Consider the following 24,007-nt stretch of genomic DNA (forward strand, 5'->3'; position numbering starts at 1 on the left):
TTCAGATCTGCTCAATCAAAAGTATGGTTTAACTCTGTTAGCTGAATGCACAGATCAGAAAGAAGTTTCACCGAATGATTCTGTGTAGTTTATATTTGAAGACATTCCTTTTTCCACTATTACCCTCTTAGCGCTCCGAACCTCCACTTGCATTTTGTACAAAAAGAGTGTTTCATAACTGCTCAATCAAAAATATGTTTTATCTCTGTTAAGTGAATTTACAGATCAGAAATAAGTTTCACAGAATGCATCTGTGTAGTTTTTATTTGAAGATATTCTTTTTCCCAATGTAGGCCTCTTAGCGCTTAGCATGTCCAATTGCAGTTTCTACAGAAAGCGTGTTTCAGAACGGCTCAATCAAAAGTAAGGTTCAACTCTGTTAGTTGAATGCACAGAACAGAAAGAATTTTCACAGAATGCTACTGTGTAGTTTATATTTGAATATATTCCTTTTTCCACTATTACCCTCTTAGCGCTCCGAATGTCCACTTGAATTTTCTACAGAAAGAGTATTCAGAACTGCGCAATCAAAAGTATGGTTTAACTCTGTTAGCTTAATGAACATATCAGAAATAAGTTTCACACAATGCTTCTGTGTAGTTTTTATTTGAAGATATTATTTTTCCCAATATAGGCCTCTTAGCGCTCAGAATGTCCAATTGCAGTTTCTACAGAAAGAGTGTTTCAGAAAGGCTCAATCAAAAGTAAGGTTCAACTCTGTTAGTTGAATGCACAGAACAGAAAGAAGTTTCATACAATGCTTCTGTGTAGTTTATATTTGAACATATTCTTTTTTCCACTATTACCCACTTAGCGCTACGAATGTCCAGTTGCATTTTCTACAGACAGAGTGTTTCAAAACTGCTCAATCAAAAGTATGGTTTAACTCTGTTAGCTGAATGCTCAGATCAGAAAGAAGTTTCACAGAATGCTTCTGTGTAGTTTATATTTGAATATATTCCTTTTTCCACTACTACTCTCTTAGCGCTCCAAATGTCCAGTTGCATTTTCTACAGAAAGAGTGTTCAGATCTGCTCAATCAAAAGTATGGTTTAACTCTGTTAGCTGAATGCACAGATCAGAAAGAAGTTTCACAGAATGATTCTGTGTAGTTTATATTTGGAGACATTCCTTTTTCCACTATTACCCTCTTAGCGCTCCGAATCTCCACTTGCATTTTCTACAGAAAGAGTGTTTCAGGACGGCTCAATCAAAACTAAGGTTCAACTCTTTTAGTTGAACAAACATAACAGAAAGAAGTTTCACACAATTCTTCTGTGTAGTTTTTATTTGTAGACATTCTTTTTCCCAATATAGGCCTCTTAGCGCTCAGAATGTCCAATTGCAGTTTCTACAGAAAGTGTGTTTCAGAAAGGCTCAATCAAAAGTAAGGATCAACTCTGTTAGTTGAATGCACAGAACAGAAAGAAGTTTCATACAGTGCTTCTGTGTAGTTTATATTTGAACATATTCTTTTTCCACTATTACCCACTTAGCGCTACGAATGTCCAGTTGCATTTTCTACAAACAGAGTGTTTCAAAACTGCTCAATCAAAAGTATGGTTTAACTCTGTTAGCTGAATGCTCAGATCAGAAAGAAGTTTCACAGAATGCTTCTGTGTAGTTTATATTTGAATATATTCCTTTTTCCACTACTACGCTCTTAGCGCTCCAAATGTCCAGTTGCATTTTCTACAGAAAGAGTGTTCAGATCTGCTCAATCAAAAGTATGGTTTAACTCTGTTAGCTGAATGCACAGATCAGAAAGAAGTTTCACCGAATGATTCTGTGTAGTTTATATTTGAAGACATTCCTGTTTCCACTATTACCCTCTTAGCGCTCCGAATCTCCACTTGCATTTTCTACAAAAAGAGTGTTTCATAACTGCTCAATGAAAAATATGTTTTATCTCTGTTAACTGAATTTACAGATCAGAAATATGTTTCACAGAATGCATCTGTGTAGTTTTTATTTGAAGATATTCTTTTTCCCAATGTAGGCCTCTTAGCGCTTTGAATGTCCAATTGCAGTTTCTACAGAAAGAGTGTTTCAGAACGGCTCAATCAAAAGTAGGTTTCAACTCTGTTAGTTGAATGCACAGAACAGAAAGAATTTTCACAGAATGCTACTGTGTAGTTTATATTTGAATATATTCCTTTTTCCACTATTACCCTCTTAGCGCTCCGAATGTCCGCTTGCATTTTCTACAGAAAGAGTGTTCAGAACTGCGCAATCAAAACTAAGGTTCAACTCTTTTAGTTGAACAAACAGAACAGAAAGAAGTTTCACACAATGCTTCTGTGTAGTTTTAATTTGTAGACATTCTTTTTCCCAATATAGGCCTCTTAGCGCTCAGAATGTCCAATTGCAGTTTCTACAGAAAGAGTGATTCAGAACGGCTCAATCAAACGTAAGGTTCAACTCTGTTAGTTGAATGCACAGAACAGAAAGAAGTTTCATACAATGCTTCTGTGTAGTTTATATTTGAACATATTCTTTTTTCCACTATTACCCACTTAGCGCTACGAATGTCCAGTTGCATTTTCTACAGACAGAGTGTTTCAAAACTGCTCAATCAAAAGTATGGTTTAACTCTGTTAGCTGAATGCTCAGATCAGAAAGAAGTTTCACATAATGCTTCTGTGTAGTTTATATTTGAATATATTCCTTTTTCCACTACTACTCTCTTAGCGCTCCAAATGTCCAGTTGCATTTTCTACAGAAAGAGTGTTCAGATCTGCTCAATCAAAAGTATGGTTTAACTCTGTTAGCTGAATGCCCAGATCAGAAAGAAGTTTCACAGAATGATTCTGTGTAGTTTATATTTGGAGACATTCCTTTTTCCACTATTACCCTCTTAGCGCTCCGAATCTCCACTTGCATTTTCTACAGAAAGAGTGTTTCAGAACGGCTCAATCAAAACTAAAGTTCAACTCTTTTAGTTGAACAAACAGAACAGAAAGAAGTTTCACACAATTCTTCTGTATAGTTTTTATTTGTAGACATTCTTTTTCCCAATATAGGCCTCTTAGCGCTCAGAATGTCCAATTGCTGTTTCTACAGAAAGAGTGTTTCTGAACGGCTCAATCAAAAGTAGGTTCAACTCTGTTAGTTGAATGCACAGAACAGAAAGAAGTTTCATACAATGCTTCTGTGTAGTTTATATTTGAACATATTCTTTTTTCCACTATTACCCACTTAGCGCTACGAATGTCCAGTTGCATTTTGTACAGACAGAGTGTTTCAAAACTGCTCAATCAAAAGTATGGTTTAACTCTGTTAGCTGAATGCTCAGATCAGAAAGAAGTTTCACAGAATTCTTCTGTGTAGTTTATATTTGAATATATTCCTTTTTCCACTACTACGCTCTTAGCGCTCCAAATGTCCAGTTGCATTTTCTACAGAAAGAGTGTTCAGATCTGCTCAATCAAAAGTATGGTTTAACTCTGTTAGCTGAATGCACAGATCAGAAAGAAGTTTCACCGAATGATTCTGTGTAGTTTATATTTGAAGACATTCCTTTTTCCACTATTACCCTCTTAGCGCTCCGAACCTCCACTTGCATTTTGTACAAAAAGAGTGTTTCATAACTGCTCAATCAAAAATATGTTTTATCTCTGTTAAGTGAATTTACAGATCAGAAATAAGTTTCACAGAATGCATCTGTGTAGTTTTTATTTGAAGATATTCTTTTTCCCAATGTAGGCCTCTTAGCGCTTAGCATGTCCAATTGCAGTTTCTACAGAAAGCGTGTTTCAGAACGGCTCAATCAAAAGTAAGGTTCAACTCTGTTAGTTGAATGCACAGAACAGAAAGAATTTTCACAGAATGCTACTGTGTAGTTTATATTTGAATATATTCCTTTTTCCACTATTACCCTCTTAGCGCTCCGAATGTCCACTTGAATTTTCTACAGAAAGAGTATTCAGAACTGCGCAATCAAAAGTATGGTTTAACTCTGTTAGCTTAATGAACATATCAGAAATAAGTTTCACACAATGCTTCTGTGTAGTTTTTATTTGAAGATATTATTTTTCCCAATATAGGCCTCTTAGCGCTCAGAATGTCCAATTGCAGTTTCTACAGAAAGAGTGTTTCAGAAAGGCTCAATCAAAAGTAAGGTTCAACTCTGTTAGTTGAATGCACAGAACAGAAAGAAGTTTCATACAATGCTTCTGTGTAGTTTATATTTGAACATATTCTTTTTTCCACTATTACCCACTTAGCGCTACGAATGTCCAGTTGCATTTTCTACAGACAGAGTGTTTCAAAACTGCTCAATCAAAAGTATGGTTTAACTCTGTTAGCTGAATGCTCAGATCAGAAAGAAGTTTCACAGAATGCTTCTGTGTAGTTTATATTTGAATATATTCCTTTTTCCACTACTACTCTCTTAGCGCTCCAAATGTCCAGTTGCATTTTCTACAGAAAGAGTGTTCAGATCTGCTCAATCAAAAGTATGGTTTAACTCTGTTAGCTGAATGCACAGATCAGAAAGAAGTTTCACAGAATGATTCTGTGTAGTTTATATTTGGAGACATTCCTTTTTCCACTATTACCCTCTTAGCGCTCCGAATCTCCACTTGCATTTTCTACAGAAAGAGTGTTTCAGGACGGCTCAATCAAAACTAAGGTTCAACTCTTTTAGTTGAACAAACATAACAGAAAGAAGTTTCACACAATTCTTCTGTGTAGTTTTTATTTGTAGACATTCTTTTTCCCAATATAGGCCTCTTAGCGCTCAGAATGTCCAATTGCAGTTTCTACAGAAAGTGTGTTTCAGAAAGGCTCAATCAAAAGTAAGGATCAACTCTGTTAGTTGAATGCACAGAACAGAAAGAAGTTTCATACAGTGCTTCTGTGTAGTTTATATTTGAACATATTCTTTTTCCACTATTACCCACTTAGCGCTACGAATGTCCAGTTGCATTTTCTACAAACAGAGTGTTTCAAAACTGCTCAATCAAAAGTATGGTTTAACTCTGTTAGCTGAATGCTCAGATCAGAAAGAAGTTTCACAGAATGCTTCTGTGTAGTTTATATTTGAATATATTCCTTTTTCCACTACTACGCTCTTAGCGCTCCAAATGTCCAGTTGCATTTTCTACAGAAAGAGTGTTCAGATCTGCTCAATCAAAAGTATGGTTTAACTCTGTTAGCTGAATGCACAGATCAGAAAGAAGTTTCACCGAATGATTCTGTGTAGTTTATATTTGAAGACATTCCTGTTTCCACTATTACCCTCTTAGCGCTCCGAATCTCCACTTGCATTTTCTACAAAAAGAGTGTTTCATAACTGCTCAATGAAAAATATGTTTTATCTCTGTTAACTGAATTTACAGATCAGAAATATGTTTCACAGAATGCATCTGTGTAGTTTTTATTTGAAGATATTCTTTTTCCCAATGTAGGCCTCTTAGCGCTTTGAATGTCCAATTGCAGTTTCTACAGAAAGAGTGTTTCAGAACGGCTCAATCAAAAGTAGGTTTCAACTCTGTTAGTTGAATGCACAGAACAGAAAGAATTTTCACAGAATGCTACTGTGTAGTTTATATTTGAATATATTCCTTTTTCCACTATTACCCTCTTAGCGCTCCGAATGTCCGCTTGCATTTTCTACAGAAAGAGTGTTCAGAACTGCGCAATCAAAACTAAGGTTCAACTCTTTTAGTTGAACAAACAGAACAGAAAGAAGTTTCACACAATGCTTCTGTGTAGTTTTAATTTGTAGACATTCTTTTTCCCAATATAGGCCTCTTAGCGCTCAGAATGTCCAATTGCAGTTTCTACAGAAAGAGTGATTCAGAACGGCTCAATCAAACGTAAGGTTCAACTCTGTTAGTTGAATGCACAGAACAGAAAGAAGTTTCATACAATGCTTCTGTGTAGTTTATATTTGAACATATTCTTTTTTCCACTATTACCCACTTAGCGCTACGAATGTCCAGTTGCATTTTCTACAGACAGAGTGTTTCAAAACTGCTCAATCAAAAGTATGGTTTAACTCTGTTAGCTGAATGCTCACATCAGAAAGAAGTTTCACAGAATGCTTCTGTGTAGTTTATATTTGAATATATTCCTTTTTCCACTACTACTCTCTTAGCGCTCCAAATGTCCAGTTGCATTTTCTACAGAAAGAGTGTTCAGATCTGCTCAATCAAAAGTATGGTTTAACTCTGTTAGCTGAATGCACAGATCAGAAAGAAGTTTCACAGAATGATTCTGTGTAGTTTATATTTGGAGACATTCCTTTTTCCACTATTACCCTCTTAGCGCTCCGAATCTCCACTTGCATTTTCTACAGAAAGAGTGTTTCAGAACGGCTCAATCAAAACTAAGGTTCAACTCTTTTAGTTGAACAAACAGAACAGAAAGAAGTTTCACACAATTCTTCTGTGTAGTTTTTATTTGTAGACATTCTTTTTCCCAATATAGGCCTCTTAGCGCTCAGAATGTCCAATTGCAGTTTCTACAGAAAGAGTGATTCAGAACGGCTCAATCAAACGTAAGGTTCAACTCTGTTAGTTGAATGCACAGAACAGAAAGAAGTTTCATACAATGCTTCTGTGTAGTTTATATTTGAACATATTCTTTTTTCCACTATTACCCACTTAGCGCTACGAATGTCCAGTTGCATTTTCTACAGACAGAGTGTTTCAAAACTGCTCAATCAAATGTATGGTTTAACTCTGTTAGCTGAATGCTCAGATCAGAAAGAAGTTTCACAGAATGCTTCTGTGTAGTTTATATTTGAATATATTCCTTTTTCCACTACTACTCTCTTAGCGCTCCAAATGTCCAGTTGCATTTTCTACAGAAAGAGTGTTCAGATCTGCTCAATCAAAAGTACGGTTTAACACTGTTAGCTGAATGCACAGATCAGAAAGAAGTTTCACAGAATGATTCTGTGTAGTTTATATTTGGAGACATTCCTTTTTCCACTATTACCCTCTTAGCGCTCCGAATCTCCACTTGCATTTTCTACAGAAAGAGTGTTTCAGAGCGGCTCAATCAAAACTAAGGTTCAACTCTTTTAGTTGAACAGACAGAACAGAAAGAAGTTTCACACAATTCTTCTGTGTAGTTTTTATTTGTAGACATTCTTTTTCCCAATATAGGCCTCTTAGCGCTCAGAATGTCCAACTGCAGTTTCTACAGAAAGAGTGTTTCAGAACGGCTCAATCAAAAGTAAGGTTCAACTCTGTTAGTTGAAAGCACAGAACAGAAAGAAGTTTCATACAATGCTTCTGTGTAGTTTATATTTGAACATATTCTTTTTTCCACTATTACCCACTTAGCGCTACGAATGTCCAGTTGCATTTTCTACAGACAGTGTTTCAAAACTGCTCAATCAAAAGTATGGTTTAACTCTGTTAGCTGAATGCTCAGATCAGAAAGAAGTTTCACAGAATGCTTCTGTGTAGTTTATATTTGAATATATTCCTTTTTCCACTACTACGCTCTTAGCGCTCCAAATGTCCAGTTGCATTTTCTACAGAAAGAGTGTTCAGATCTGCTCAATCAAAAGTATGGTTTAGCCCTGTTAGCTGAATGCACAGATCAGAAAGAAGTTTCACCGAATGATTCTGTGTAGTTTATATTTGAAGACATTCCTTTTTCCACTATTACCCTCTTAGCGCTCAGAATCTCCACTTGCATTTTCTACAAAAAGAGTGTTTCATAACTGCTCAATCAAAAATATGTTTTATCTCTGTTAACTGAATTTACAGATCAGAAATAAGTTTCACAGAATGCATCTGTGTAGTTTTTATTTGAAGATATTCTTTTTCCCAATGTAGGCCTCTTAGCGCTTAGCATGTCCAATTGCAGTTTCTACAGAAAGAGTGTTTCAGAACGGCTCAATTAAAAGTAAGGTTCAACTCTGTTAGTTGAATGCACAGAACAGAAAGTATTTTCACAGAATGCTACTGTGTAGTTTATATTTGAATATATTCCTTTTTCCACTATTTCACTCTTAGCGCTCCGAATGTCCACTTGCATTTTCTACAGAAAGAGTGTTCAGAACTGCGCAATCAAAAGTATGGTTTAACTCTGTTAGCTTAATGAACATATCAGAAATAACTTTCACACAATGCTTCTGTGTAGTTTTTATTTGAAGATATTATTTTTCCCAATAGAGGCCTCTTAGCGCTCAGAATGTCCAATTGCAGTTTCTACAGAAAGAGTGTTTCAGAAAGGCTCAATCAAAAGTAAGGTTCAACTCTGTTAGTTGAATGCACAGAACAGAAAGAAGTTTCATGCAATGCTTCTGTGTAGTTTATATTTGAACATATTCTTTTTTCCACTATTACCCACTTGGTGCTACGAATGTCCAGTTGCATTTTCTACAGACAGAGTGTTTCAAAACTGCTCAATCAAAAGTATGGTTTAATTCTGTTAGCTGAATGCTCAGATCAGAAAGAAGTTTCACAGAATGCTTCTGTGTAGTTTATATTTGAATATATTCCTTTTTCCACTACTACTCTCTTAGCGCTCCAATTGTCCAGTTGCATTTTCTACAGAAAGAGTGTTCAGATCTGCTCAATCAAAAGTATGGTTTAACTATGTTAGCTGAATGCACAGATCAGAAAGAAGTTTCACAGAATGATTCTGTGTAGTTTATATTTGGAGACATTCCTTTTTCCACTATTACCCTCTTAGTGCTCCGAATCTCCACTTGCATTTCCTACAGAAAGAGTGTTTCAGAACGGCTCAATCAAAACTAAGGTTCAACTCTTTTAGTTGAACAAACAGAACAGAAAGAAGTTTCACACAATTCTTCTGTGTAGTTTTTATTTGTAGACATTCTTTTTCCCAATATAGGCCTCTTAGCGCTCAGAATGTCCAATTGCAGTTTCTACAGAAAGAGTGTTTCAGAACGGCTCAATCAAAAGTAAGGTTCAACTCTGTTAGTTGAATGCACAGAACAGAAAGAAGTTTCATACAATGCTTCTGTGTAGTTTATATTTGAACATATTCTTTTTTCCACTATTACCCACTTAGCGCTACGAATGTCCAGTTGCATTTTCTACAAACAGAGTGTTTCAAAACTGCTCAATCAAAAGTATGGTTGAACTCTGTTAGCTGAATGCTCAGATCAGAAAGAAGTTTCACAGAATGCTTCTGTGTAGTTTATATTTGAATATATTCCTATTTCCACTACTACGCTCTTAGCGCTCCAAATGTCCAGTTGCATTTTCTACAGAAAGAGTGTTCAGATCTGCTCAATCCAAAGTATGGTTTAACTCTGTTAGCTGAATGCACAGATCAGAAAGAAGTTTCACCGAATGATTCTGTGTAGTTTATATTTGAAGACATTCCTTTTTCCACTATTACCCTCTTAGCGCTCCGAATCTCCACTTGCATTTTCTACAAAAAGAGTGTTTCATAACTGCTCAATCAAAAATATGTTTTATCTCTGTTAACTGAATTTACAGATCAGAAATAAGTTTCACAGAATGCATCTGTGTAGTTTTTATTTGAAGATATTCTTTTTCCCAATGTAGGCCTCTTAGCGCTTAGCATGTCCAATTGCAGTTTCTACAGAAAGAGTGTTTCAGAACGGCTCAATCAAAAGTAAGGTTCAACTCTGTTAGTTGAATGCACAGAACAGAAAGAATTTTCACAGAATGCTACTGTGTAGTTTATATTTGAATATATTCCTTTCTCCACTATTACCCTCTTAGCGCTCCGAATGTCCACTTGCATTTTCTACAGAAAGAGTGTTCAGAACTGCGCAATCAAAAGTATGTTTTAACTCTGTTAGCTTAATGAACATATCAGAAATAAGTTTCACACAATGCTTCTGTGTAGTTTTTATTTAAAGATATTATTTTTCCCAATATAGGCCTCTTAGCGCTCAGAATGTCCAATTGCAGTTTCTACAGAAAGAGTGTTTCAGAAAGGCTCAATCAAAACTAAGGTTCAACTCTGTTAGTTGAATGCACAGAACAGAAAGAAATTTCAAACAATGCTTCTGTGTAGTTTATATTTGAACATATTCTTTTTTCCACTATTACCCACTTGGCGCTACGAATGTCCAGTTGCATTTTCTACAGACAGAGTGTTTCAAAACTGCTCAATCAAAAGTATGGTTTAACTCTGTTAGCTGAATGCTCAGATCAGAAAGAAGTTTCACAGAATGCTTCTGTGTAGTTTATATTTGAATATATTCCTTTTTCCACTACTACTCTCTTAGCGCTCCAAATGTCCAGTTGCATTTTCTACAGAAAGAGTGTTCAGATCTGCTCAATCAAAAGTATGGTTTAACTCTGTTAGCTGAATGCCCAGATCAGAAAGAAGTTTCACAGAATGATTCTGTGTAGTTTATATTTGGAGACATTCCTTTTTCCACTATTACCCTCTTAGTGCTCCGAATCTCCACTTGCATTTTCTACAGAAAGAGTGTTTCAGAACGGCTCAATCAAAACTAAAGTTCAACTCTTTTAGTTGAACAAACAGAACAGAAAGAAGTTTCACACAATTCTTCTGTATAGTTTTTATTTGTAGACATTCTTTTTCCCAATATAGGCCTCTTAGCGCTCAGAATGTCCAATTGCTGTTTCTACAGAAAGAGTGTTTCTGAACGGCTCAATCAAAAGTAGGTTCAACTCTGTTAGTTGAATGCACAGAACAGAAAGAAGTTTCATACAATGCTTCTGTGTAGTTTATATTTGAACATATTCTTTTTTCCACTATTACCCACTTAGCGCTACGAATGTCCAGTTGCATTTTGTACAGACAGAGTGTTTCAAAACTGCTCAATCAAAAGTATGGTTTAACTCTGTTAGCTGAATGCTCAGATCAGAAAGAAGTTTCACAGAATTCTTCTGTGTAGTTTATATTTGAATATATTCCTTTTTCCACTACTACGCTCTTAGCGCTCCAAATGTCCAGTTGCATTTTCTACAGAAAGAGTGTTCAGATCTGCTCAATCAAAAGTATGGTTTAACTCTGTTAGCTGAATGCACAGATCAGAAAGAAGTTTCACCGAATGATTCTGTGTAGTTTATATTTGAAGACATTCCTTTTTCCACTATTACCCTCTTAGCGCTCCGAACCTCCACTTGCATTTTGTACAAAAAGAGTGTTTCATAACTGCTCAATCAAAAATATGTTTTATCTCTGTTAAGTGAATTTACAGATCAGAAATATGTTTCACAGAATGCATCTGTGTAGTTTTTATTTGAAGATATTCTTTTTCCCAATGTAGGCCTCTTAGCGCTTAGCATGTCCAATTGCAGTTTCTACAGAAAGAGTGTTTCAGAACGGCTCAATGAAAAGTAAGGTTCAACTCTGTTAGTTGAATGCACAGAACAGAAAGAATTTTCACAGAATGCTACTGTGTAGTTTATATTTGAATATATTCCTTTTTCCACTATTACCCTCTTAGCGCTCCGAATGTCCACTTGAATTTTCTACAGAAAGAGTATTCAGAACTGCGCAATCAAAAGTATGGTTTAACTCTGTTAGCTTAATGAACATATCAGAAATAAGTTTCACACAATGCTTCTGTGTAGTTTTTATTTGAAGATATTATTTTTCCCAATATAGGCCTCTTAGCGCTCAGAATGTCCAATTGCAGTTTCTACAGAAAGAGTGTTTCAGAAAGGCTCAATCAAAAGTAAGGTTCAACTCTGTTAGTTGAATGCACAGAACAGTAAGAAGTTTCATACAATGCTTCTGTGTAGTTTATATTTGAACATATTCTTTTTTCCACTATTACCCACTTAGCGCTACGAATGTCCAGTTGCATTTTCTACAGACAGAGTGTTTCAAAACTGCTCAATCAAAAGTATGGTTTAACTCTGTTAGCTGAATGCTCAGATCAGAAAGAAGTTTCACAGAATGCTTCTGTGTAGTTTATATTTGAATATATTCCTTTTTCCACTACTACTCTCTTAGCGCTCCAAATGTCCAGTTGCATTTTCTACAGAAAGAGTGTTCAGATCTGCTCAATCAAAAGTATGGTTTAACTCTGTTAGCTGAATGCACAGATCAGAAAGAAGTTTCACAGAATGATTCTGTGTAGTTTATATTTGGAGACATTCCTTTTTCCACTATTACCCTCTTAGCGCTCCGAATCTCCACTTGCATTTTCTACAGAAAGAGTGTTTCAGGACGGCTCAATCAAAACTAAGGTTCAACTCTTTTAGTTGAACAAACATAACAGAAAGAAGTTTCACACAATTCTTCTGTGTAGTTTTTATTTGTAGACATTCTTTTTCCCAATATAGGCCTCTTAGCGCTCAGAATGTCCAATTGCAGTTTCTACAGAAAGTGTGTTTCAGAAAGGCTCAATCAAAAGTAAGGTTCAACTCTGTTAGTTGAATGCACAGAACAGAAAGATGTTTCATACAGTGCTTCTGTGTAGTTTATATTTGAACATATTCTTTTTCCACTATTACCCACTTAGCGCTACGAATGTCCAGTTGCATTTTCTACAAACAGAGTGTTTCAAAACTGCTCAATCAAAAGTATGGTTTAACTCTGTTAGCTGAATGCTCAGATCAGAAAGAAGTTTCACAGAATGCTTCTGTGTAGTTTATATTTGAATATATTCCTTTTTCCACTACTACGCTCTTAGCGCTCCAAATGTCCAGTTGCATTTTCTACAGAAAGAGTGTTCAGATCTGCTCAATCAAAAGTATGGTTTAACTCTGTTAGCTGAATGCACAGATCAGAAAGAAGTTTCACCGAATGATTCTGTGTAGTTTATATTTGAAGACATTCCTGTTTCCACTATTACCCACTTAGCGCTCCGAATCTCCACTTGCATTTTCTACAAAAAGAGTGTTTCATAACTGCTCAATGAAAAATATGTTTTATCTCTGTTAACTGAATTTACAGATCAGAAATATGTTTCACAGAATGCATCTGTGTAGTTTTTATTTGAAGATATTCTTTTTCCCAATGTAGGCCTCTTAGCGCTTTGAATGTCCAATTGCAGTTTCTACAGAAAGAGTGTTTCAGAACGGCTCAATCAAAAGTAGGTTTCAACTCTGTTAGTTGAATGCACAGAACAGAAAGAATTTTCACAGTATGCTACTGTGTAGTTTATATTTGAATATATTCCTTTTTCCACTATTACCCTCTTAGCGCTCCGAATGTCCACTTGCATTTTCTACAGAAAGAGTGTTCAGAACTGCGCAATCAAAACAAAGGTTCAACTCTTTTAGTTGAACAAACAGAACAGAAAGAAGTTTCACACAATGCTTCTGTGTAGTTTTAATTTGTAGACATTCTTTTTCCCAATATAGGCCTCTTAGCGCTCAGAATGTCCAATTGCAGTTTCTACAGAAAGAGTGATTCAGAACGGCTCAATCAAACGTAAGGTTCAACTCTGTTAGTTGAATGCACAGAACAGAAAGAAGTTTCATACAATGCTTCTGTGTAGTTTATATTTGAACATATTCTTTTTTCCACTATTACCCACTTAGCGCTATGAATGTCCAGTTGCATTTTCTACAGACAGAGTGTTTCAAAACTGCTCAATCAAAAGTATGGTTTAACTCTGTTAGCTGAATGCTCACATCAGAAAGAAGTTTCACAGAATGCTTCTGTGTAGTTTATATTTGAATATATTCCTTTTTCCACTACTACTCTCTTAGCGCTCCAAATGTCCAGTTGCATTTTCTACAGAAAGAGTGTTCAGATCTGCTCAATCAAAAGTATGGTTTAACACTGTTTGCTGAATGCACAGATCAGAAAGAAGTTTCACAGAATGATTCTGTGTAGTTTATATTTGGAGACATTCCTTTTTCCACTATTACCCTCTTAGCGCTCCGAATCTCCACTTGCATTTTCTACAGAAAGAGTGTTTCAGAACGGCTCAATCAAAACTAAGGTTCAACTCTTTTAGTTGAACAGTCAGAACAGAAAGAAGTTTCACACAATTCTTCTGTGTAGTTTTTATTTGTAGACATTCTTTTTCCCAATATAGGCCTCTTAGCGCTCAGAATGTCCAATTGCAGTTTCTACAGAAAGAGTGTTTCAGAACGGCTCAATCAAAAGTAAGGTTCAACTCTGTTAGTTGAATGCACAGAACAGAAAGAAGTTTCATACAATGCTTCTGTGTAGTTTATATTTGAACATATTCTTTTTTCCACTATTACCCACTTAGCGCTACGAATGTCCAGTTGCATTTTCTACAGACAGAGTGTTTCAAAACTGCTCAATCAAAAGTATGGTTTAACTCTGTTAGCTGAATGCTCAGATCAGAAAGAAGTTTCACAGAATGCTTCTGTGTAGTTTATATTTGAATATATTCCTTTTTCCACTACTACGCTCTTAGCGCTCCAAATGTCCAGTTGCATTTTCTACAGAAAGAGTGTTCAGATCTGCTCAATCAAAAGTATGGTTTAGCTCTGTTAGCTGAATGCACAGATCAGAAAGAAGTTTCACCGAATGATTCTGTGTAGTTTATATTTGAAGACATTCCTTTTTCCACTATTACCCTCTTAGCGCTCCGAATCTCCACTTGCATTTTCTACAAAAAGAGTGTTTCATAACTGCTCAATCAAAAATATGTTTTATCTCTGTTAACTGAATTTACAGATCAGAAATAAGTTTCACAGAATGCATCTGTGTAGTTTTTATTTGAAGATATTCTTTTTCCCAATGTAGGCCTCTTAGCGCTTATCATGTCCAATTGCAGCTTCTACAGAAAGAGTGTTTCAGAACGGCTCAATCAAAAGTAAGGTTCAACTCTGTTAGTTGAATGCACAGAACAGGAAGAATTTTCACAGAATGCTACTGTGTAGTTTATATTTGAATATATTCCTTTTTCCACTATTACCCTCTTAGCGCTCCGAATGTCCACTTGCATTTTCTACAGAAAGAGTGTTCAGAACTGCGCAATCAAAACTAAGGTTCAACTCTTTTAGTTGAACAAACAGAACAGAAAGAAGTTTCACACAATGCTTCTGTGTAGTTTTAATTTGTAGACATTCTTTTTCCCAATATAGGCCTCTTAGCGCTCAGAATGTCCAATTGCAGTTTCTACAGAAAGAGTGATTCAGAATGGCTCAATCAAACGTAAGGTTCAACTCTGTTAGTTGAATGCACAGAACAGAAAGAATTTTCACAGAATGCTACTGTGTAGTTTATATTTGAATATATTCCTTTTTCCACTATTACCCTCTTAGCGCTCCGAATGTCCACTTGAATTTTCTACAGAAAGAGTATTCAGAACTGCGCAATCAAAAGTATGGTTTAACTCTGTTAGCTTAATGAACATTTCAGAAATAAGTTTCACACAATGCTTCTGTGTAGTTTTTATTTGAAGATATTATTTTTCCCAATATAGGCCTCTTAGCGCTCAGAATGTCCAATTGCAGTTTCCACAGAAAGAGTGTTTCAGAAAGGCTCAATCAAAAGTAAGGTTCAACTCTGTTAGTTGAATGCACAGAACAGAAAGAAGTTTCATACAATGCTTCTGTGTAGTTTATATTTGAACATATTCTTTTTTCCACTATTACCCACTTAGCGCTACGAATGTCCAGTTGCATTTTCTACAGACAGAGTGTTTCAAAACTGCTCAATCAAAAGTATGGTTTAACTCTGTTAGCTGAATGCTCAGATCAGAAAGAAGTTTCACAGAATGCTTCTGTGTAGTTTATATTTGAATATATTCCTTTTTCCACTACTACTCTCTTAGCGCTCCAAATGTCCAGTTGCATTTTCTACAGAAAGAGTGTTCGGATCTGCTCAATCAAAAGTATGGTTTAAATCTGTTAGCTGAATGCACAGATCAGAAAGAAGTTTCACAGAATGATTCTGTGTAGTTTATATATGGAGACATTCCTTTTTCCACTATTACCCTCTTAGCGCTCCGAATCTCCACTTGCATTTTCTACAGAAAGAGTGTTTCAGGACGGCTCAATCAAAACTAAGGTTCAACTCTTTTAGTTGAACAAACATAACAGAAAGAAGTTTCACACAATTCTTCTGTGTAGTTTTTATTTGTAGACATTCTTTTTCCCAATATAGGCCTCTTAGCGCTCAGAATGTCCAATTGCAGTTTCTACAGAAAGTGTGTTTCAGAAAGGCTCAATCAAAAGTAAGGTTCAACTCTGTTAGTTGAATGCACAGAACAGAAAGAAGTTTCATACAGTGCTTCTGTGTAGTTTATATTTGAACATATTCTTTTTCCACTATTACCCACTTAGCGCTACGAATGTCCAGTTGCATTTTCTACAAACAGAGTGTTTCAAAACTGCTCAATCAAAAGTATGGTTTAACTCTGTTAGCTGAATGCTCAGATCAGAAAGAAGTTTCACAGAATGCTTCTGTGTAGTTTATATTTGAATATATTCCTTTTTCCACTACTACGCTCTTAGCGCTCCAAATGTCCAGTTGCATTTTCTACAGAAAGAGTGTTCAGATCTGCTCAATCAAAAGTATGGTTTAACTCTGTTAGCTGAATGCACAGATCAGAAAGAAGTTTCACCGAATGATTCTGTGTAGTTTATATTTGAAGACATTCCTGTTTCCACTATTACCCTCTTAGCGCTCCGAATCTCCACTTGCATTTTCTACAAAAAGAGTGTTTCATAACTGCTCAATGAAAAATATGTTTTATCTCTGTTAACTGAATTTACAGATCAGAAATATGTTTCACAGAATGCATCTGTGTAGTTTTTATTTGAAGATATTCTTTTTCCCAATGTAGGCCTCTTAGCGCTTTGAATGTCCAATTGCAGTTTCTACAGAAAGAGTGTTTCAGAACGGCTCAATCAAAAGTAGGTTTCAACTCTGTTAGTTGAATGCACAGAACAGAAAGAATTTTCACAGAATGCTACTGTGTAGTTTATATTTGAATATATTCCTTTTTCCACTATTACCCTCTTAGCGCTCCAAATGTCCACTTGCATTTTCTACAGAAAGAGTGTTCAGAACTGCGCAATCAAAACAAAGGTTCAACTCTTTTAGTTGAACAAACAGAACAGAAAGAAGTTTCACACAATGCTTCTGTGTAGTTTTAATTTGTAGACATTCTTTTTCCCAATATAGGCCTCTTAGCGCTCAGAATGTCCAATTGCAGTTTCTACAGAAAGAGTGATTCAGAACGGCTCAATCAAACGTAAGGTTCAACTCTGTTAGTTGAATGCACAGAACAGAAAGAAGTTTCATACAATGCTTCTGTGTAGTTTATATTTGAACATATTCTTTTTTCCACTATTACCCACTTAGCGCTACGAATGTCCAGTTGCATTTTCTACAGACAGAGTGTTTCAAAACTGCTCAATCAAAAGTATGGTTTAACTCTGTTAGCTGAATGCTCACATCAGAAAGAAGTTTCACAGAATGCTTCTGTGTAGTTTATATTTGAATATATTCCTTTTTCCACTACTACTCTCTTAGCGCTCCAAATGTCCAGTTGCATTTTCTACAGAAAGAGTGTTCAGATCTGCTCAATCAAAAGTATGGTTTAACACTGTTTGCTGAATGCACAGATCAGAAAGAAGTTTCACAGAATGATTCTGTGTAGTTTATATTTGGAGACATTCCTTTTTCCACTATTACCCTCTTAGCGCTCCGAATCTCCACTTGCATTTTCTACAGAAAGAGTGTTTCAGAACGGCTCAATCAAAACTAAGGTTCAACTCTTTTAGTTGAACAGTCAGAACAGAAAGAAGTTTCACACAATTCTTCTGTGTAGTTTTTATTTGTAGACATTCTTTTTCCCAATATAGGCCTCTTAGCGCTCAGAATGTCCAATTGCAGTTTCTACAGAAAGAGTGTTTCAGAACGGCTCAATCAAAAGTAAGGTTCAACTCTGTTAGTTGAATGCACAGAACAGAAAGAAGTTTCATACAATGCTTCTGTGTAGTTTATATTTGAACATATTCTTTTTTCCACTATTACCCACTTAGCGCTACGAATGTCCAGTTGCATTTTCTACAGACAGAGTGTTTCAAAACTGCTCAATCAAAAGTATGGTTTAACTCTGTTAGCTGAATGCTCAGATCAGAAAGAAGTTTCACAGAATGCTTCTGTGTAGTTTATATTTGAATATATTCCTTTTTCCACTACTACGCTCTTAGCGCTCCAAATGTCCAGTTGCATTTTCTACAGAAAGAGTGTTCAGATCTGCTCAATCAAAAGTATGGTTTAGCTCTGTTAGCTGAATGCACAGATCAGAAAGAAGTTTCACCGAATGATTCTGTGTAGTTTATATTTGAAGACATTCCTTTTTCCACTATTACCCTCTTAGCGCTCCGAATCTCCACTTGCATTTTCTACAAAAAGAGTGTTTCATAACTGCTCAATCAAAAATATGTTTTATCTCTGTTAACTGAATTTACAGATCAGAAATAAGTTTCACAGAATGCATCTGTGTAGTTTTTATTTGAAGATATTCTTTTTCCCAATGTAGGCCTCTTAGCGCTTAGCATGTCCAATTGCAGTTTCTACAGAAAGAGTGTTTCAGAACGGCTCAATCAAAAGTAAGGTTCAACTCTGTTAGTTGAATGCACAGAACAGAAAGAATTTTCACAGAATGCTACTGTGTAGTTTATATTTGAATATATTCCTTTTTCCACTATTACCCTCTTAGCGCTCCGAATGTCCACTTGAATTTTCTACAGAAAGAGTATTCAGAACTGCGCAATCAAAAGTATGGTTTAACTCTGTTAGCTTAATGAACATTTCAGAAATAAGTTTCACACAATGCTTCTGTGTAGTTTTTATTTGAAGATATTATTTTTCCCAATATAGGCCTCTTAGCGCTCAGAATGTCCAATTGCAGTTTCCACAGAAAGAGTGTTTCAGAAAGGCTCAATCAAAAGTAAGGTTCAACTCTGTTAGTTGAATGCACAGAACAGAAAGAAGTTTCATACAATGCTTCTGTGTAGTTTATATTTGAACATATTCTTTTTTCCACTATTACCCACTTAGCGCTACGAATGTCCAGTTGCATTTTCTACAGACAGAGTGTTTCAAAACTGCTCAATCAAAAGTATGGTTTAACTCTGTTAGCTGAATGCTCAGATCAGAAAGAAGTTTCACAGAATGCTTCTGTGTAGTTTATATTTGAATATATTCCTTTTTCCACTACTACTCTCTTAGCGCTCCAAATGTCCAGTTGCATTTTCTACAGAAAGAGTGTTCGGATCTGCTCAATCAAAAGTATGGTTTAAATCTGTTAGCTGAATGCACAGATCAGAAAGAAGTTTCACAGAATGATTCTGTGTAGTTTATATATGGAGACATTCCTTTTTCCACTATTACCCTCTTAGCGCTCCGAATCTCCACTTGCATTTTCTACAGAAAGAGTGTTTCAGGACGGCTCAATCAAAACTAAGGTTCAACTCTTTTAGTTGAACAAACATAACAGAAAGAAGTTTCACACAATTCTTCTGTGTAGTTTTTATTTGTAGACATTCTTTTTCCCAATATAGGCCTCTTAGCGCTCAGAATGTCCAATTGCAGTTTCTACAGAAAGTGTGTTTCAGAAAGGCTCAATCAAAAGTAAGGTTCAACTCTGTTAGTTGAATGCACAGAACAGAAAGAAGTTTCATACAGTGCTTCTGTGTAGTTTATATTTGAACATATTCTTTTTCCACTATTACCCACTTAGCGCTACGAATGTCCAGTTGCATTTTCTACAAACAGAGTGTTTCAAAACTGCTCAATCAAAAGTATGGTTTAACTCTGTTAGCTGAATGCTCAGATCAGAAAGAAGTTTCACAGAATGCTTCTGTGTAGTTTATATTTGAATATATTCCTTTTTCCACTACTACGCTCTTAGCGCTCCAAATGTCCAGTTGCATTTTCTACAGAAAGAGTGTTCAGATCTGCTCAATCAAAAGTATGGTTTAACTCTGTTAGCTGAATGCACAGATCAGAAAGAAGTTTCACCGAATGATTCTGTGTAGTTTATATTTGAAGACATTCCTGTTTCCACTATTACCCTCTTAGCGCTCCGAATCTCCACTTGCATTTTCTACAAAAAGAGTGTTTCATAACTGCTCAATGAAAAATATGTTTTATCTCTGTTAACTGAATTTACAGATCAGAAATATGTTTCACAGAATGCATCTGTGTAGTTTTTATTTGAAGATATTCTTTTTCCCAATGTAGGCCTCTTAGCGCTTTGAATGTCCAATTGCAGTTTCTACAGAAAGAGTGTTTCAGAACGGCTCAATCAAAAGTAGGTTTCAACTCTGTTAGTTGAATGCACAGAACAGAAAGAATTTTCACAGAATGCTACTGTGTAGTTTATATTTGAATATATTCCTTTTTCCACTATTACCCTCTTAGCGCTCCAAATGTCCACTTGCATTTTCTACAGAAAGAGTGTTCAGAACTGCGCAATCAAAACAAAGGTTCAACTCTTTTAGTTGAACAAACAGAACAGAAAGAAGTTTCACACAATGCTTCTGTGTAGTTTTAATTTGTAGACATTCTTTTTCCCAATATAGGCCTCTTAGCGCTCAGAATGTCCAATTGCAGTTTCTACAGAAAGAGTGATTCAGAACGGCTCAATCAAACGTAAGGTTCAACTCTGTTAGTTGAATGCACAGAACAGAAAGAAGTTTCATACAATGCTTCTGTGTAGTTTATATTTGAACATATTCTTTTTTCCACTATTACCCACTTAGCGCTACGAATGTCCAGTTGCATTTTCTACAGACAGAGTGTTTCAAAACTGCTCAATCAAAAGTATGGTTTAACTCTGTTAGCTGAATGCTCACATCAGAAAGAAGTTTCACAGAATGCTTCTGTGTAGTTTATATTTGAATATATTCCTTTTTCCACTACTACTCTCTTAGCGCTCCAAATGTCCAGTTGCATTTTCTACAGAAAGAGTGTTCAGATCTGCTCAATCAAAAGTATGGTTTAACACTGTTTGCTGAATGCACAGATCAGAAAGAAGTTTCACAGAATGATTCTGTGTAGTTTATATTTGGAGACATTCCTTTTTCCACTATTACCCTCTTAGCGCTCCGAATCTCCACTTGCATTTTCTACAGAAAGAGTGTTTCAGAACGGCTCAATCAAAACTAAGGTTCAACTCTTTTAGTTGAACAGTCAGAACAGAAAGAAGTTTCACACAATTCTTCTGTGTAGTTTTTATTTGTAGACATTCTTTTTCCCAATATAGGCCTCTTAGCGCTCAGAATGTCCAATTGCAGTTTCTACAGAAAGAGTGTTTCAGAACGGCTCAATCAAAAGTAAGGTTCAACTCTGTTAGTTGAATGCACAGAACAGAAAGAAGTTTCATACAATGCTTCTGTGTAGTTTATATTTGAACATATTCTTTTTTCCACTATTACCCACTTAGCGCTACGAATGTCCAGTTGCATTTTCTACAGACAGAGTGTTTCAAAACTGCTCAATCAAAAGTATGGTTTAACTCTGTTAGCTGAATGCTCAGATCAGAAAGAAGTTTCACAGAATGCTTCTGTGTAGTTTATATTTGAATATATTCCTTTTTCCACTACTACGCTCTTAGCGCTCCAAATGTCCAGTTGCATTTTCTACAGAAAGAGTGTTCAGATCTGCTCAATCAAAAGTATGGTTTAGCTCTGTTAGCTGAATGCACAGATCAGAAAGAAGTTTCACCGAATGATTCTGTGTAGTTTATATTTGAAGACATTCCTTTTTCCACTATTACCCTCTTAGCGCTCCGAATCTCCACTTGCATTTTCTACAAAAAGAGTGTTTCATAACTGCTCAATCAAAAATATGTTTTATCTCTGTTAACTGAATTTACAGATCAGAAATAAGTTTCACAGAATGCATCTGTGTAGTTTTTATTTGAAGATATTCTTTTTCCCAATGTAGGCCTCTTAGCGCTTATCATGTACAATTGCAGCTTCTACAGAAAGAGTGTTTCAGAACGGCTCAATCAAAAGTAAGGTTCAACTCTGTTAGTTGAATGCACAGAACAGGAAGAATTTTCACAGAATGCTACTGTGTAGTTTATATTTGAATATATTCCTTTTTCCACTATTACCCTCTTAGCGCTCCGAATGTCCACTTGCATTTTCTACAGAAAGAGTGTTCAGAACTGCGCAATCAAAACTAAGGTTCAACTCTTTTAGTTGAACAAACAGAACAGAAAGAAGTTTCACACAATGCTTCTGTGTAGTTTTAATTTGTAGACATTCTTTTTCCCAATATAGGCCTCTTAGCGCTCAGAATGTCCAATTGCAGTTTCTACAGAAAGAGTGATTCAGAATGGCTCAATCAAACGTAAGGTTCAACTCTGTTAGTTGAATGCACAGAACAGAAAGAAGTTTCATACAATGCTTCTGTGTAGTTTATATTTGAACATATTCTTTTTTCCACTATTACCCACTTAGCGCTACGAATGTCCAGTTGCATTTTCTACAGATAGAGTGTTTCAAAACTGCTCAATCAAAAGTATGGTTTAACTCTGTTAGCTGAATGCTCAGATCAGAAAGAAGTTTCACAGAATGCTTCTGTGTAGTTTATATTTGAATATATTCCTTTTTCCACTACTACACTCTTAGCGCTCCAAAATGTCCAGTTGCATTTTCTACAGAAAGAGTGTTCAGATCTGCTCAATCAAAAGTACGGTTTAACACTGTTCGCTGAATGCACAGATCAGAAAGAAGTTTCACAGAATGATTCTGTGTAGTTTATATTTGGAGACATTCCTTTTTCCACTATTACCCTCTTAGCGCTCCGAATCTCCACTTGCATTTTCTACAGAAAGAGTGTTTCAGAATGGCTCAATCAAAACTAATGTTCAACTCTTTTAGTTGAACAGACAGAACAGAAAGACGTTTCACACAATTCTTCTGTGTAGTTTTTATTTGTAGACATTCTTTTTCCCAATATAGGCCTCTTAGCGCTCAGAATGTCCAATTGCAGTTTCTACAGAAAGAGTGTTTCAGAACGGCTCAATCAAAAGTAAGGTTCAACTCTGTTAGTTGAATGCACAGAACAGAAAGAAGTTTCATACAATGCTTCTGTGTAGTTTATATTTGAACATATTCTTTTTTCCACTATTACCCACTTAGCGCTACGAATGTCCAGTTGCATTTTCTACAGACAGAGTGTTTCAAAACTGCTCAATCAAAAGTATGGTTTCACTCTCTTTGCTGAATGCTCAGATCAGAAAGAAGTTTCACAGAATGCTTCTGTGTAGTTTATATTTGAATATATTCCTTTTTCCACTACTACGCTCTTAGCGCTCCAAATGTCCAGTTGCATTTTCTACAGAAAGAGTGTTCAGATCTGCTCAATCAAAAGTATGGTTTAGCTCTGTTAGCTGAATGCACAGATCAGAAAGAAGTTTCACCGAATGATTCTGTGTAGTTTATATTTGAAGACATTCCTTTCTCCACTATTACCCTCTTAGCGCTCCGAATCTCCACTTGCATTTTCTACAAAAAGAGTGTTTCATAACTGAACAATCAAAAATATGTTTTATCTCTGTTAACTGAATTTACAGATCAGAAATAAGTTTCACAGAATGCATCTGTGTAGTTTTTATTTGAAGATATTCTTTTTCCCAATGTAGGCCTCTTTGCGCTTAGCATGTCCAATTGCAGTTTCTACAGAAAGAGTGTTTCAGAACGGCTCAATCAAAAGTAAGGTTCAACTCTGTTAGTTGAATGCACAGAACAGGAAGAATTTTCACAGAATGCTACTGTGTAGTTTATATTTGAATATATTCCTTTTTCCACTATTACCCTCTTAGCGCTCCGAATGTCCACTTGCATTTTCTACAGAAAGAGTGTTCAGAACTGCGCAATCAAAACTAAGGTTTAACTCTTTTAGTTGAACAAACAGAACAGACAGAAGTTTCACACAATGCTTCTGTGTAGTTTTAATTTGTAGACATTCTTTTTCCCAATATAGGCCTCTTAGCGCTCAGAATGTCCAATTGCAGTTTCTACAGAAAGAGTGATTCAGAACGGCTCAATCAAACGTAAGGTTCAACTCTGTTAGTTGAATGCACAGAACAGAAAGAAGTTTCATACAATGCTTCTGTGTAGTTTATATTTGAACATATTCTTTTTTCCAC

Source organism: Symphalangus syndactylus, chromosome 23, assembly GCF_028878055.3.
Source record: "Symphalangus syndactylus isolate Jambi chromosome 23, NHGRI_mSymSyn1-v2.1_pri, whole genome shotgun sequence".
Lineage (NCBI taxonomy): Eukaryota > Metazoa > Chordata > Mammalia > Primates > Hylobatidae > Symphalangus > Symphalangus syndactylus.